Source organism: Gracilinanus agilis, chromosome 1 (genome assembly GCF_016433145.1).
Source record: "Gracilinanus agilis isolate LMUSP501 chromosome 1, AgileGrace, whole genome shotgun sequence".
NCBI lineage: Eukaryota > Metazoa > Chordata > Mammalia > Didelphimorphia > Didelphidae > Gracilinanus > Gracilinanus agilis.
This window is the reverse complement of record NC_058130.1, coordinates 688,094,634-688,112,639: the sequence shown is the minus strand read 5'-3', so window position 1 is coordinate 688,112,639 and position 18,006 is coordinate 688,094,634. Positions and strand designations below refer to the sequence as shown.

General features: G+C 35.9%; 1 protein-coding gene across 1 annotated transcript in view; it reads right to left on the bottom strand.

Annotated features, from left to right (window-relative positions):
- The window catches only part of KHDRBS3 (KH RNA binding domain containing, signal transduction associated 3), a 213,556-nt gene that overhangs the window by 161,146 nt on the left and 34,404 nt on the right, over positions 1–18,006 (bottom strand). The window lies entirely within an intron of this gene.

The window sequence follows — 18,006 nt, the reverse complement described above, 5'->3', positions numbered from 1 at the left end:
ATGGGAGTATACAGGAGGGGCTGCCCAAACAGGCTAGTCACAGGAGGCTAGAGACAGAGGACACTGGGATAACAGTCAGGATCCTTCAGGCAGAAAAGGTATCTCTATAGACACAAAGGAGTTAGGCCACTCAGAAATGTTTTAAATCAGGCTGGAGGGTTTCTCTTGTCAGTTTCTAAAGTCTCTTGAGGGAGGAGTAGAGAGGTCTCCTTCCTGCCAGTCAAAATGAATGGGTGCAGGAAGTCTTGGCTAAGGACTTCCTGCCAAGATGGATGCCCACAGTTCCCTCAAGAAATAAAAATAAAATAATTCCTTCCCTCTTCAGCCCTTGTCTTAATTTTTTTAATACAATGATTCACCAGAGGTTTTGAGTAGGTAACAAAGGGAGTTTATTAATATCAGGGTTAATCAGGAGAGAGGGGTTTAGGGTTTTGTAACAGCCGCTAGGGAGCAAGCTAAAGGTGGGGGAAGGGTCACAGGAGAGGGTTAGACTGAGAGAGCCTGCTCTCCCAGACAGGAAGATTTGACTGCCTTAAAGTATATACTAGATTAATAAAATAAGGGATAGCTTTATTTAAAGATGTCCTACTTGCCTACAGAAAACTAAACCCACAATGTCTAAAACCCCAAAACCACCCTTCCTCCTAGAGCCCAAAGGGAAATTCAGAGAAAATAAACAGGGATGTGATATGGAGAGGTCAGGGAGAGGTCCAGAGAAATCTAGGTTCAAATTGCCCAGAGACAAAGGCACAGGCCAAGCCAACCCAAAAGCCAAAAGCCAAAAGCAGAGCCTCAGTTGGAACTTCAGTTCTCTTCAAGCCTCAGACTCCAACTGACTTTTTTGTGAACATTCTAAGACTTAAATGCCAGGGCTGTTTACAGTTGACTTTTGCAAGAGCAAAAGCTTCTTTTGCATCCTTGCATTACAGAGGCTGATCAAATTCTAGCCTCATGCTTAGGTATACTAAGTTTTTGGTCCCACTGTGCCCTGTCCTGGGGCTTAACCTTGAGCTTTTGACAAGAGGATCAGGAGAGACTACCCTCTTTTGAGTCTACCAACTACCCCCAAGCAGGAATCTATGTCCTTGACACAGGCCCAGACTGGGACTCCTGCCTTCACTCTGAGCCCACAAAGATCAGCCCACCTCAGCATAGACTTCCCTGGGCTGAGATTCTACACTTCACTCCAGATTTGGAATTTCAGGGGTATGGATTGGTTGGACCTCTCTATTTGCGCAGGCAGGGTAACAGGGTCTGGATGTTGGCTTGAGTTTAGGTTAAGAACCTGGAACAGAAAATGTAGGGTTGACGGGGAATGTCTCTCTCTTGGCTTGCTCCTCTCTGCTTGCTGTAGCCTCCTGCTGTCTGTGCTCTCTCATCTCAGTGCCCCAGATGTTCTCTGCCTGCTTTTGGGTTTTCCTCTTCTAGAAAGTAGTTTCACTCTGTCTCTCTGTCTCCTTGTTGATTCTTTCAATCCTGTATTCATTTTGTGGCTTTATTTAATATTGATTGGAGAGGATTTCATGGTGACTCTGAGCTTCTCTGCTTTACTCTGCCATCTTAGCCCTCTTTTTTTATATTGTATTTGCTGTTTTCCAATTTTGTGATATGTTTTCCTCTTCTCTGTTATTTCAAGTATGACTAATAGTGTCTTGGTATTATATCTATAATTCATCTTATCCAGATGACATGCATGAATCCAGCAAAGTCAAAATTTCCCTTTCCATTTACCTAAAATGTACCCTTATTTATTATGAATATCAATTCTCTATTACTCATTTCCAACATAAAAGTTATTCTCCTTTATAGAAATACTAAAGAAAATAAGAATTAAGATATTGTTTTGTCATCAGTTATCATTGTCCCATTTACTCCAAGCAAATGTTCTATGCCTTCTTTGATTCTCTTTTATTATTTGTTGTAGGTCTGTTCTGTTCAACTGATCTACTGTTCTGTTTCTTAGCCAGTGCCAGATAGTTTTGATAATTACTTTAAAGCAAAGAAATAAAGTAAAGTAAAAAAATACTTTAAAATCTAATACTGTTAGACATTCTTTTACACTTTTTTATTAATTCAATTGATATTCTTGATATTTTCACGTTCCAGATGAATTTTATTATTTTTCTAGCTCAGTAAAATACATTTAGTAATTTAATTGGGATGGTATTGAATAAGGAGATTAGGTTAAATAGGATTGTCTACCCAGTATATGACTGACCTTAGGAGCTCCAACCAGGGCTCTCCTCCCTAATGCCCCAGTAGTTATGCCACTGCAAGCTAGAATTGGCAGACTGTAGTATAGAGAGAGGGGGTCATATAGTTTTTTCTAGCTTTGGCTGAGTTCTAAAGCAGTTAGGGGTTTGCAATCATGAGGAAAAGACAGTTGGTTTGGGTCTCCTGTGGAGAGAGGTTGTCTAACCAACTGAGCTGCCTCCTTACCTATCTGTAGTATTGAAATTTAGCCTAGCTTTGAAATATTTATTTAAGAAATTGTTATTTGTATAAACCTTTTATATCTTCCTTCACAATATTATTTCCTACCTTCCCTCCCTTACCTTATATGTCTGTGGAGTTAATAAGGAGAGTAATTAGAGAGGAGTTCAAAATCTGTGAAGGGTTAATTGTTATTTGACAGTATTAGATATAAAGAAACTAGTCAGTCATCATTTATTCCATTTAGATAGCTATAGCATTTTGTAAGCTGAGTTAAAGTCTGGTCCTTACTCAGACTCCATCTCTGCCTCCCTTCCCCCACCTGAAGTTCCTGAGACAACTGTTAGGGCTTTGCTCAATCCACTTTCCTGACAAATCATCCTTTTAAAGATAATAAACCCTTTTGTGTTTCAACAGACCTATTAGTATAATTTGTCTGTTAGTTATTAAGAGAGGCAAGAAGAGGGAAAGAACCAACATACTCTGGGCTTGAAAGGAAGCCGGGTATCCATTTTGAAGGAAGGTGTAACTTCAAAACAAGTCCCTTCCTGTGAAATTAACTAAACCCTGTTTGTTAATTTCAGTTTAGTCTATTTCCCTCAGCCTGTATTTGAGTCCAAGTCCCAGTCTGTAAAGCCTGCTGTTTTGTCTGTTTAGTTTAATTTCTCCTCTCCCTGAAGATCTCTGTTTCCCTTCTGTGTTATACTCCTGACTTCAGTCCTATTATATTCTGAATCTCCTTAATCCCAGCCTACCTGTAACCTAGATTACTCACTTAGCAAGTCTCTGACAACCTCCTTCCAAAATTCCCTTATTCCACACACCTTTCCTCAAATTACCCCCAATTGGCAGACTGAGAATCCACTCTGCTGGGTATAACTATAGCCAACAGGGCCCTCACCCATCATCTACTATACTCACTGGCTCACTGGTATGTGCTCAGTACTGCCCCAGTCAGCTACCAATCATTCCTGAGCTATAGGGTGGATAATCTCCAGAAGTGGTACATTTCATATTATTATGCTATTGTGAGGCTTGGAGTTTTGCAAAAAAAAAAAATAAACATGCATTTTGGATCCAGTTATAGTTACATATCTCAAATCAATTCAATTTAACAAGTATTTATGAACTAAGATAACAATTTTCAAATATTTGGATGACTTGGCTGCTTAAGGAGGGAAATAGGCATTTATTATTGAATACTGACCTGAGCTATATAACTTTGTACAAAAATTAGATAATTTTTCCATTACTGAAATAACAAAAATATTCATCCATGTTCCCTCCAAATAGAAACTATATCAACCAATAATAACACTCTTCCAAAGTTAAAGTAGCATCATTTAGAGGTTGTACTTAGGCTTTAAATAAACCATATTTGAAACAAAAGTAAATATTGTATTTTAAGTAATATGTAAAATTACTTTTTTTAAACACAACCCCATTCCCATTTAGGAAAGGCATTAACAAGCTACAAAAGATCCAGAAGGGGGAGCCCTAGATGATGATTAGAGATTATACCAAAAAAAAGAATGCATTTAAAGAATTAGAAATGCCTAGGGAATACTCAAGGATCCATAGTAACTAAATTAAAACATGTGAAGGTCTATGAACCAAAGAGCAATTAAAGTTGTTCGGTTGGCCTAGGGGGACAGAACTAGGTATGATGGGTAAATGAAAGCCACAGAATGGCAGATACAGTCTCAATGTTTGTAAATCCTTCCCATAACTAGTTGTCCAAACTTGGAATGAGAAGATTCAGTTAAATGATTTTCACTAGAGTTTTAAGGAGAATGGGACAGGGAAAAAAGCAAAACCAAAGAATAAAATATTAGCCTTTTTCAGGTACATAATGATTTCTACTTTTCGAAGTATGTAAGAAGAGAAGAGTCTATAGAGAGTCAGCCTTGAAGTCAGGAAGACTTTGGCTCAAGTACTATTCCTGACATTCTAATTGTGTGTAACCTTGGACCAATCACTTAACTTTTTACTGTTCTAAATATAAGTTGTGTTAGTTTCATAAGTTTCAGAGAAGGATCTTATCTATACTGGTAGAGGGAGTTTCCTCACCCAAACAGTCACTTGGACTGGAATCACAGATCCAATACTATTCTTAATCTAGACTTTTAAAAAGGTGGCATTGCTTCTCATATTTATAAACTGGATTCCAAGTTTACTCATTCCCCTATCCTAATAATTGTACCTCTTGTTCCCTATATAAAAGTACATTGAACTGCAGTAGCATCAATAAGTATCTAGCATGCACCAGGCAATGGGCATTCAAAGACAAAATGTAATAGGCATTGTGTATATTACACATTCTACTAAGTGAAGCAGCATGTGCACATGAAAACATTGACAAAACATATATAAAATATAAAGTTATTTGAGGTGAGGGAGGCACTAGCATCTAAGAAGATTAGGAAAAGATGCAGATGAGTTAGAATTTGATCTGCTTTAAGGTTAAGTAAGGATTCTAAGAGGCAAAAGATCATTGATATTTTAAGGAAAGATAGCATTATAGACATGAAAATAAACCATGTAACAGTAAAGAGATTGGAACCAGAATATCATTTAAAATGAACAGCAAGAAGGCCAATTCTGCAAAATAAAAAAATCTATAGGAAGCCATTTCATGTTTAATAAAGCTGGAAGGATTTATTGCAGGCAAGTAGTGAAGAACTTTTAGCTATAATTTGTAATTTTTAAATAAAATTCTTATGTATCATTAGGATACTACAGGAATGAAAATAAACAAAAAAACTCACTTTTATGAGTATTTAATAAAGCTTTAAGATTTACCACTTTATAAAAAAAATTTTCACTATATTCCAGGAAGTTAGATTTATATCTATACTGGTCCTATAGACTTAGCTTCTTGAACTTCATGATATTTATTTATGTATGTGTTAGTGTGTGTATGTGTATATTAAATGTTTATCAATATTCATATCTATATATCAATAAACACATAAATACATACAAATAAGGTTTAATGTTATCAAATTTAAAATATTTTAATGAAATGTTCCCCAAAATATGTTTTTTTGAATACTGGTATTTGAAATGTTCTCAAGTAAGAGTTACCTATGAAAATTACGAAACATATTTTCCCTCGAAAGTATTATATTTTAAGTTATCCATGTTAATATATTCATAACATGGGAAAATTTTACAGCATGAAAATGTTTACTCTCCTCTATCTTATCAAAAATTTTATTTATCTATGTTCATAGTACCATGCCAACACATATAGTTGTATTTCGTGTATTTAAACATGTATTTTAATCCCCAAAGTCCTCATTGTCAAATGAATTCTTGAAATACTTATAACAAGTGACTCATCACAATTACTTGAAGGTATTAGATAAATTGATTAATGCTTATTAATAGAGAATTGATCATTAATGATTCTAGAATGTAACCTCTGCTTTTTCTAAACTCAGATCATTTTTATTTGCATACCTATACTATTTACTATTTGATCTCAATTTTAATGTCTTAAATTAGGAACTCCTTAAAAGGAAAAATCATAAACTCCATTATTAATTTACTTACCAATACACATAATATTGTATGGGCATGTTGAAGATACTGGAAAAAGCCTTATTATTTGACTGATGTATGTTTTTGGAATACATTTCTGTATTTTTTTTTAAATTCAGGTATTTTGTTGCCCTAAGAATTATGATTCCAAAAATAATAAGCCATATTTTTAATATACAATGTATGACATACACTGGACTAACTAGGAACTATGGTATGAAGAAGGGGTTTAAGTGCAAGTTCTGAAGAAGAAATAAGTCTATAATGTCAAAATATGAAAATATAGTAGAGAATTTTTTTTAAATCCTAGGCACACTAAGTCAAAGCCATCTGTGTAAGTGGAACTGTCTTTAATAGTACAGTAATAGCACATAAGTGAAGTGATAAGAAAAAGTAATCTGGGATGTGACTAGCAGAGAAATGAAAGTTAAGAAAATAAAAGAATTCAATGGGTAACCATACATATTGTGAAACTACATTACAGAATCCTATAATAGTTAACTGCTCAAATCTTCTCTCCCTCTACTGCATATTCATCTGCCAATGAAACTTTTTTGCTATCTTGATCTTCTTATTTCTTCCCATCAATTCAATTCAACAAGCATTTATTAAGGGCCTACTATGGGCAAGGCACTGAGCAAATAGGTTCCGAGGATTGTGGAAAAAAAAATTAAAGTGTCTTTCCTCAAAAAGTATGTAGTGGGAAAATACTTTCTAGGGACTTCCTGGTTAAGATAGCTGCAGATTAGAAGCAGGGCTCTTAACTCTATTAACCAACCCATACATGTATACCATGGACCCAGGTCCAACTGAAACTTTCTTCCAAGATTCTAAACTCCTAACTGACATCAGAACTCAGCCAAAGCCTGTAAAAACTGCTATGTCCCAATTCTCTGTACTACATACCTCAAAAGGACACAAAAACCAAATCCAGACAAATGAAGGAATAGGGTGCAGCAACAAAGATACATGGGATTTGGGCATTTTCATACTATATGGGGGTGAAATAGCTCCCACTAAAATGTAAGCTGATCAGCCCTCCCCCATCCCACCTACTGTGCCAGAGTCAGAGCCAATGCATAACAGTTAGAGCGAGTGTGGGGCATTCTCTAAGTTCTTAGCTGCTAACTGGGTCCACCAAGGGCTTGCTCCTGAGAGCAGCAAGACTTAAGACCCAAAGAGGCTAAAGAGCATGGACCTTGAGCAGAGATCTAGAGCTGAGGGGCGGCAGACATTGGAAAAAGCACAGAGACTCGAAAAGGAGCCTTAGGCAGAGGAGCAAGGGTGGGGCAATCTCTGGGGTCTTAGCATCTGACTGGGCCACCAGCAGGCTTGACCCTGAAAACAGCTAGAATTGAGACCCCACGAGGTCAGAGAGTGCAGACCTTGGGCATGGGAATAAAACTGAGAGGGGCAGCAGACAGCAGAAACCTAGCAGACAGTAGAAGCTGAGCTGACTCGTAATGCAGCCTCAGGCAAAAACTGCTCCTAATCTTGATGTACAGAGAGCCTGCCCACTTCACCCAGACTTCTGGTTGAGAAGGAAAAACCAGCATGATGATGGCAAGTAATGTCCAAGAAATGAGCACCAGAAAGAACAAAACAAAAGCACCGACACTTGATAATTTTTACAGAGAAAAAATCCTGACCACTGAGCAGACAGCAGAGGAGGACAAATAAATAAACACATTCAAACCCTCCCCAAAAAATGAAAATTGGTCACAAGCTCTTGAAGAGTTCAAATCTGAGATCATGAGGGGCATGAAAGAGATTTGGCAAGAAAAGTGGGAAATAGCTCAAAAACAAATTAAATGTTTAAAAAACAGAAACTCCCAACTGGAGAAAAATGCCCAAAAATCAAACAAAATGATAAGAAAATTGGAGACCCAAATTAAACAGCAGGAAACCATGAAAAACAGGACAGACCAAATAGAAAAGGAAAATCAAAAGATGATAGCAGAAAACCAGTCTCTAAAAGCCAGAATTGGACAAGTAGAAGCCAATGATCTCACAAGACAGCAAGAATTAATAAAGTAAAGTAAAAAGAATGACAAATTAGAAGGAACCATGAAATATCTCAACGACAAGACGACAGACCAAGAAAACAGGTCTAGAAAAGACAATATGAGAATTATTGGTCTTCCTGAAAAATCAGAAACAAAAAGAAGTCTGGACATCATACTATAAAAATTAACCAAGAAAACTGCCCTGATGTTCTTTAACAAGAGGGCAAAATAGACATTGAAAGAATCCATAGATAACCCTCTACAGTAAATCCTGAAAAGACAACCCCTCCAAGGAATATAATTGCCAATTTTAAAAGTTTCCAAGTTAAGGAGAAAATACTACAAGAAGCCAGAAAGATGCAATCCAGACATCAAGGAGGACCAATCAGGATTACACAGGACTTGGCAACCTCCACACTAAAAGACCACAAGGCTTGGAACATGATACTCAGAAAGGCAAGAGAACTGGGTCTATAACCAAAGATCACATACCCTCAAACATGACTATATACTTCCAGGGGAAAGTATGGGCATTCTAAAAAATAGAATATTTCCAAATATCTGTAAACAAAATACCAGAACTAAGAGGAAAGTTTGATGTCCAATCACAAAAATCAAGAGAAACATGAAAAGGTAAATAAGAAAGAGAGGGGAAAGAAAGATAAAATTATTTTTTCCTTTTTAATTTGAATCTTTAAGGGCTTTAATAAGATCAAATTATTTGTACTCCTTTTTGGGGAAATGTGTAATTCTCAAAAATTGTATTCACTATTATAGTAATTAGAAGAATTATTCATAGGGAGAGGTTGGAGTACCAAATGATCTAAGACAATATGCAAAAAAGAAAAGAGGGGTGGGGAATAGAAGATAGAACCAAGAGAAACTTGAAGGAATAAGAAAAATAGGATAATCTATAATACACAAAGAGGTGAATAGGAAGGGGAAGGGATGAATACTATTATAAGAAGGAGAGGAAGAGAGTGTTAATATGAAATACTTAAACCTTACTCTCAGTGGAATCAATTCTGAGAGGGAAAAGCAGTCAATCCATTGGGATATCGAATTGTATCTTACCCTACAGGAAAAGTCAGAAGGGTAAAACCAAGGGGGAGTAGAGGGGCGGGGAGTTCAAAAAGGGACAGAAAGAAAGTGGGGAGAGAATTTAATAGGCCTTAAAAATAATAAGCGGGGAACAAAACAAGGAGGGGGTGGAAAGGGAAGTAAACTAAAGGAGGTGATAAGTAGGACTGATTAAAAGCAAACTACTGGTCTAAAAGGAAATAGCAAGAGGAGAAAGGGCAGAACTAGGAGAGGATATCAAAATGATGGAGAAAACAGCTGACAATCATAACTCTGAATGTGAATGGGATGAAATTGCTCATAAAACAGAAGCAAATAGAGTGGATTAGAAAACAAAATCATGCCCTATGTAGTCTACATGAAACACACATGTGCTAAGTGGATATACCCAGGGTAAAGGTCAAGAGCAAAATCTATTGAACTTCAACTGAGAAAAAGAAGGCAAGGGTTGCAATTATGATATCTGATAAAAACCAAGGCAAAAATACATCTGGTTAAAAGAGATAGGGAAGGTAATCACATCCTGATAAAAGTTGTATAGACAATGAGGAAATATCAGTACTCAACATGTATGCACCAAATGGCATAGCATCCAAATTTCTAAAGGACAACCTAGCAGAGCTCAAGGAGGAAATAGATAGTAATATACAAGTGGGAGACCTAAACCTTGTTCTATCAGATCTAGATAAATCAAACCAAAAAATAAATAAGAGGCAAGAGAGGTGAATAAAATCCTGGAAAAATTAGAGTTAATAGATATGTGGAGAAAAATTAATGGGGATAAAAAGGAATACACCTTCTTTTCAGCAGCACATGGTACATTCACAAAGATAGACAATGTATTAGGGCCTAAGAAACATGGCAAACAAATGCAAAAGAGCAGAAATAATAAATTTAACTTTTTCAGCTCATAATGCAATAAAAAGAATAATTAGTAAGGGCACATGGATAGGCAAATCAAAAATTATTTAGAAATTAAATAATGATTCTCTAGAATCAGTTAAAGAACAAATCACAGAAACAATTAATAATTTCATTGAAGGGAATGACAATAATGAAACATCTTACCAAAACCTGTGGGATAGAGCCGAAGTATATCCTTGAATGCATATATTAACAAATTAGGGAGGGCAGAGGTTAATAAATTTGGCATGCAACTTAAAAAACTAGAAAGCAAACAAATTAAAAATCCCCAATGAAAACTAAATTAAAGATCATAAGAATTAAAGGAGAAATAAATAAAATGAAAAGTAAAAGAACTATTGAATTAATTAATAAGACTAGAAGCTGGTACTTTGAAAAAAGCAAATAAAATTGACAAAGTACTAGTCAATCTAATAAAAAAAAGAAAAGAAGAAAGTCAAATTATAAGTATCAAAGATGAAGACCTCACGTCTAATGAAGAGGAAATCAAGGCAATTATTAAAAAAACTATTTTGCCCAACTATATAGCAATAAATATAGCAATCTACATCAGTGATGGGCAAACTTTTTTAAAGAGGGGGCCAAAGGAAAGGAAATGCTCATCTGTCAGTCTGTTTCTAAGGCAACTCTTTCAAAGTTTCACTGTATTGTATCCTACTCATTGTATTCGTCAGATTAGGAATAATGTCTCGAGGCTAGATAGAACATTTCATGGGGCCTCATCTGGACCATGGGCTATAGTTTGCCCATCACTGATTGAGGTGATATGGATGAATATTTACAAAACTATAAATTGCCTAAATTAACAGTAGAAGAAACAGAATACTTAAATAATCCCATATCAGAAAAAGACATTGAACAAGCCACCAAAGAAATCCCCAAGAAAAAAATCTCCAGGACCAGATGGATCCACAAGTGAATTCTATCAAACATTCAAAGAACAACTAATCCCAATACTATACAAATTATTTGACATAATAAGCAAAGAAGGAATTCTACCAAATTCCTTTTATGACACAAATATGGTACTGATCCCAAAGCCAGGTGGGTAGATCAAAAACAGAAAAAGAAAATTACAGACCAATCTCCTTAATGAGAATAGATACAAAAATCTCAAATAGAATACTAGCAAAAAGACTCCAGGAAAGTGATCACCAGGGTTATTCATTATGATCAGGTGGGATGTATACCAGGTATGCAAGGATGGTTCAATAGTAGGAAAGCCATTCACATAATTGACCATATCAACAAGCTAAGAAACAAAATTCACATTTTTATCTCAATAAATGTTGAAAAATACTTTGACAAAATACAACACTGAATCCTATTGAAAACACTAGAAAATATAGGACTAGAAGGATCTTTCTTAAAAATAATAAAATAGTACATATCTAAAACCATCAACAAGCATCATATGCAATGGGGACAGATCAGAAGCATTCCCAATAAGATGAAGAGTGAAATAAAGATGCCCATTATCACCTCTATGATTTAACATTGTACTAGAAACACTAGTAATAGCAGAGAAGAAAAAGAAATTGAAGGTATTAGGCAATGAGGAGATCAAGCTATCACTCTTTGCAGATGATATGATGGTATACTTAAAAAATACTAGAGAATCAATTTAAAAAGTTAGTGGAAATAATCAACAACTTTACCAAAGTTGCAAGATACAAAATAAACCCATATAAATCATCAGCATTTCTATATATTTCCAGCATACCACAGCAGCAAGAGTTGGAAAGAGAGACACCATTTAAAATCATCCTAGACAATATAAAATACTTAGGAATCTATCTTCCAAGACAAACACAGGAATTATAAGAACACAACTACAGAACACTTTCCACACAATTAAAACTAGACCTAAACAATTGGAAAAACATTGACTGCTCAAGGGTAGGATGAGCTAACCTAATAAAAATGACCATCCTACCCAAATTAATTTACTTATTTAGTGCCATATACCTATCAAACTACCAAGAAACTTTTTTTACTGAACTAGAAAAAATATAACAATTTGGAAGAACAAAAGATCAAGAATATCAAAGGAAATAATGAAAAAAATGGGAAGGAAGATGGTCTAGCAGTACCAGATCTTGAATTGTACTATAAAGAAGTAGTCATCAAAACAATATGGTACTCGTGAAGAGAAAGAAGGGAGGATCAGTGGAATAGACTTGGGGTAAGTGATCTCAGCAAGACAGTGTATGATAAACCCAAAGATCGCAGCTTTTGGGACAAAAACCCACTATTTGACAAAAACTGCTGGGAAAATTGGAAAATAGTATGGGAGAGATTGGATTTGGATCAACATCTCACAACCTATACAAAGATAAACTCATAATGGGTGAATAACTTGAATAGAAAGAAGTAAATTAGGTGAGCACAGAATAGTATACTTGTCAGATCTTTGGGAGGGGAGAGATTTTAAAGGCAAGCAAGAGTCAGAAATTACAAAATGTAAAATAAATAATTTTGATTACATTAAATTAAAAAGGTTTTGTAAAACAAAACTAATGCAGCCAAAATTAGAAGGGAAGTAACAAACTGGAAAAAATCTTTATAACAAAAAAAAAAACTCTGAGGAAGGTCTAATTACTAAAATATATAAGGAACTAAAGCAATTGCACAAAAAAATCAAGCCATTCCCCAAATGATAAATGGGCAAGTGACATGAATAGACAATTTTCAGATAAAGAAATCAAAACTATCAACAAACACAGGAAAGCGTTCTAAATCTCTTATAGAGAAATGCAAATCAAAACAACTTTGAGGTACCTCAAACCTCACACCTCGCAGATTTGCTAACATCACAGCAAAGGAAAGTGGTGAATTTTGGAGGGAATGTGGCAAAATTGGATCATTAATGCATTGCTGGTGGAGTTGTGAATGGATCCGACTATTCTGGATGGCAATTTGGAACTATGCTCAAAGGGCTATAAAAGACTGTCTGCCCTTTGATCCAGTCATACCACTTCTGGGTTTAAACTCCAAAGAGATCGTAGGGAAAAGACTTGTACAAAAATATTTATAGTCGTGCTCTTCATAGTAACAAAAAACTGGAAAATGAAAGGATACCCTTCAAATGTGGTATGGCTAAACAAACTATTGTATCTGTTGGTGATGGAATACTATTGTGCTCAAAGGAATAATGAACTGGAGCAATTCCATGTGAAGTGGAATGGCCTCCAGGAATTGATGCAGAGTGAAAGGAGCAAAACCAGGAGAACGGTGTATACAGAGACTGTGGTACAATAGAACATAATGGACTTCTCTACTAACAGCAAGTTGATCCACAGCAAGGCTAATGGAATTATGAGAAAGAAAACTAGCCACATTCAGAGGAAGAACTGTGGGAGTAGAAACACAGAAGAAAAACAAATGCTGGAACACACGCGTTTTTGGGGATACTATTGGGGATATAGTCATTAAACAATCACCCTAGTGCAACTATCAATAATATGGAAATAGGTCTTGATCAATGATACATGTAAAACCTAGTAGAATTGTCTGTCAGCAATGGGGGAGGGGAGTTTGGGAAGTGGGAAAGAATATGAATCATGTAACCATGGGGAAATATTCTAAATTAAAAAAAATAATAACCAAAAAAAGTATGTAGTGGGATGCAATACATATGCAACTACATACAGTACAAGGAAAACTGAGGATTGATGGGGAGCACCAAATTTTGGGCAATCAGAACTAGCTCTATTGGTAGATATAGTACTTGAACTGAAACTTAAAAGGTGACAAGATCTCTAAGATAAACACACATAACAAGAAGGAGAAAACAGATCAATAGAAGAACTTTATTATCAAGTTTAGTAAACAGCTATTAGTCCAGTGTGGCTTATGGAGTTTTCTATGAGGATAACAAAATTAAAGCTGGAATGGTAGTTGGTAACTACAGTCCTGAGGCCTTTAAATGTCAAATTGAGCAGTTAATATTCAAAGGTACCTGGAGCAAAGTGGATTAGGAAGATTATTAAGGCCATTAGATGAATGAAAATGGATGAAGGATAAAGTGAAGGTAGGAAAGACAATTTGGAAGTTCTTGTGGTAGTATAAAATGTGGTTATAACAGAGTTAAGAATGATAGTGGTTGTAAAGACAAGAAGATATCTTGAATCAAAATTTTAAGACTTGACAGCTGACTGAAAATGGGGGGGAGGGATTTGGATGTTTAAAAATCCAAGCATCTGGTTGTGAATCTGGGCAAATGGAAAAAAGAAAGTATTCTTAAAAATTTGGAAATAATGAGTGGGCATATTTAGATGTATGAAAGATACGAGATGTTGATGCCAATGTGACTTAGAAGATTCCTGACCTCTACTTCAAAGGAGTAACTAGACTTGCATGTAGATTACAAGCCATGTACACAGACATAATACTTATGCCCACAACAGCAAATGAAATCATCAAGGAATAGAACCTAAGGCGATGATATGAGAGAGGCTAGAAAAGAGCAATGTGGAACACCCATTCCATGAGGGCAGCAAACCTGGAAAGGTGTGGTTAGACAGGTAAGAGGAGAACCGGAAAACAGAAATGGCATAGAAGCCACGGGAAGAAAATGTCCAACAGGACAAGAAGATCCCTGTTCCATAGATTTAGAGCTAAAAGAGATCTTAAAATCTATCAAATCCAACTCAGTTTTGAGGAGAAGAAACTGAAGAACAAAGAATTTACATGAACTGCCTAGGTTCCTATAGTTAGTGTCACACATTACAACAGGGACCCATGTTTTCCTGCCTCCAAGCAGGTAAAAATAAGCTACCTATTTTTTTATCTCTGCCTAAATAACACTACAGTACACTACTCCTAACAGGCACTTAATAAAGAGCATAGAATTGTTGCGCACTATCAAATGCTTCATAGAAATCATGAGACTTTAGAAAGGGTCAATGGATTTAGCAGCTTGTAGGACATTTGTAGGACAACCTTAGAAAACACTATTTCAATCCAAAGGGTGTAATCACAAACCAGCAAACAAATACCAATAAGTATAGATAATTCTTACTAGGTCTTTACCAATAAAAGGGGTAAAGAAGACACAGTAAAATTCTGAGGGAATAAAAGAGTCAAGTGTTTATTTTTGCTGTAGTAATGGTGGTAGTAATATAGTAGATTTTCCAGGTTTAGAATGGATAACTTGTTTCATGAGTAGTAAAAAGCTAAAGCCTAACACTGAGCATCCTGTTACAACTTCTAAAAGTCCTGGCGTACATGTCTTTTGTCAGTCTAAATGTACCACTGCTCTCCAAAGTCAAGTGTGTTTGTGTATGGGGATTGGGGGAGGGAGAGTGTGAAGACAAAGATTGTCAGCACATCTCTAAAGCTAATCTTCACGTAGAAGTTCCTCCCAAGAGTCACAATGTTGACTTATGGAAGTGTCTAGGTATAACCATTGTATATATCCTATTATCAGTTCCAGTCTGCTAATCAAGTAGAAAACGGCAGCTAGAAAAAGGGTGAGAGGTTACTTTAAAAAAAAAAAAAAGCCATTCTCCTTGATTCACTGTTTCGGTAAATTACTACTCTTGGTTTTGACTCCTTTACTGATAGCATAGGGTGAGAGATAATACTCTACAGCAGTGATTCCCAAAATGAGAGCTACTGCCCCCTGGTGGGTGCTGCAGCAATCCAGGGAAACGGTGATGGCCACAGGTGCATTTATCTTTCCTATTAATTGCTACTAAAATAAAAAAAAAATTAATTTCCAGGGAGCTAAATGATATTTTTTTCTGGAAAGGGGGCAGTAGGCCAAAAAAGTTTGGGAACCACTACTCTACAGGGAGAGGTCTTAGGTCCTCTCCTCTGCTTTAGAATTTTAAATGTAGTACCATCCTTTTTCCTTTAAGTTTGTTCAGTTGTTTTAAGTGAGATTATTCCATAAGCTCCAAAACTAAACTAGTGGAGGACTTTAGGAGAGTGAGCTTTTGGAAGGGGATGACAACATGGACTAGCACATCCAGAGAAAAGAGATATGAAGCATAACCTAGAACTAGCTTATAGGTGGTCCTTTAGGCAAATAATTTATGTCTCATGGCCATGCAAAAATCACAATATTATTAGTGTTAAAAAGATGGAACTTTGTTAGAGAAGGTTGGAGTAGTAAACATATATATATCTGAAATTTCCTAAAGGTAATCCTGTCTGCTCTTGGCATGTTTAACATATTAACCATTAGATAAAAACCGATAAACAAGGTCTATAGGCTGGATATTGAACTGGTTATCAAAGTCTGGACAATACAAAGTAGATGGCATACTGGAGAGAAGACCAGTCTTGGAATCAGGAAAGTATGAGTTAGAATTCTGTCTTAGGTACTTCTTAGTACGTACTTAGTATCTATGTGATCTTGAACACATCATTTAGCCTCTCAGCCTCAGTTTTCTCATCTGTTAAATGAGGATGATACTTCAGAGGGTTATGATAATGATCAGATAACATATATAAAGTTTTTATAATCCTTAACAAGCTATATAAATGCTAGCTATTGCATGCAGAATTTTACGTAGGTTGGGATGTTAATGCAATGCCTCTTCATGTTACCTCCACAAATTTATTCCTACTTTTCAGTTCAAATCTACTCAAATTCTCACTCCATTTCCCTTTATGAGGAGTGGGCTATGTGTCGCCCTCAGAATATGTTTTCCAAAAGCCCCCAGGCCAAGCAATGTGCTAGTTTCAAACATGTTGACAGAAGTATCATCTGTGGAAACTCTTAATCATGATCCCCTGCTTCTGCCCAGTTGTGTCCCAGAGCATGTATCAGGCGTGCTACAGGCTTTTAAGTTTTTGGTAATGCCTTTTGCTAACTGATCCAAGCTTCTACACTAGTTATAGATGTTAAAGTCGTGGTTGTCCTATTTTCTGATTGGGCAAAACTTTAACCTGTAAATTTTGGCTCCCCAGTTTTGGGGGGAGGCAGAGGGGCAGGAGACAGAGAAAGCAGATGGAGAAGAGGAGGGCTTGTGGTTATAGCCAATAAAAGGCTAGGTTCAACCAGAAATGGATTCTTTTGCCTTATGATTAGGAGTGGGGCCCTCTTTCATGAAAGAGAAATAAACTGTCATTTCTGTTCATGACTTCTGACTCCAAACTTCCATTGTGAAAAGTGGATCTCGGTGAGGGGTGGTCTCCATCCCTCTTCCATACACTTTCTTCTGAATGCTCTCACCGGGACCAGCTGGCATTATCAAATTATATACATTTTAATTTATATACACTAATGAATTACACTGTATATGTAATAGGGTCAAAGGGTTATTTTTTTACTTAAAAGAAAAATGAAATATTTAATAGTAGGTACAATAATGTTAAGCAATAAACACTTTACAATTGTAGCCCAAATATTGTGAGAATAAATATGACTTTCTAGGTGACATCATCTATGCCTCTCACTCTTAAAAGTCTGACATTCATCATTTCATACTCACATTCCTATTTCTTCAAATGGTAAATAAAGTTAAAATTTTTCCACCTTTTCTTAGGGACCAATGTGGGTCATTAAAACTCCATAGTATTCAGTTTCAATTGGTTCACTGTTCTTCTTCTTTCCATGTATATTATTTTTCTACACCATTTATATGGGGCAGCTAATGGTACAGTGTATAGTGTTCTGGTCCAGAATTCAAATCCAGCTTCAGACACTTCCCAGCTGGGTGACTGTGGGAAAGCTGTTTTTTGTTTGCTTTTTTTGGCTCGGTATCTTCATCTGTAGAATGGGGATAATAATAACATCCAGTTCTTTGGTTTGTTAGGAGAATCAAACAACATCCAAAAAGCAGTTAGCACAGTGTCTCACAATTAGCTATATAAATAAATATTAGCTATTATCGTGGCAATTGTGTGCATTGATTTTTTTTCTTAGTTTACTTAATTTAGCATCAGTTGATATAGTCTTTCCATACTTTTTAAAAATAATGTTCACAATTTCTTACAGTGCAATAACATTGAATCACATATAATTTGTTCAGTCATTCTCACAACTGATGGGAATATGCTTAAT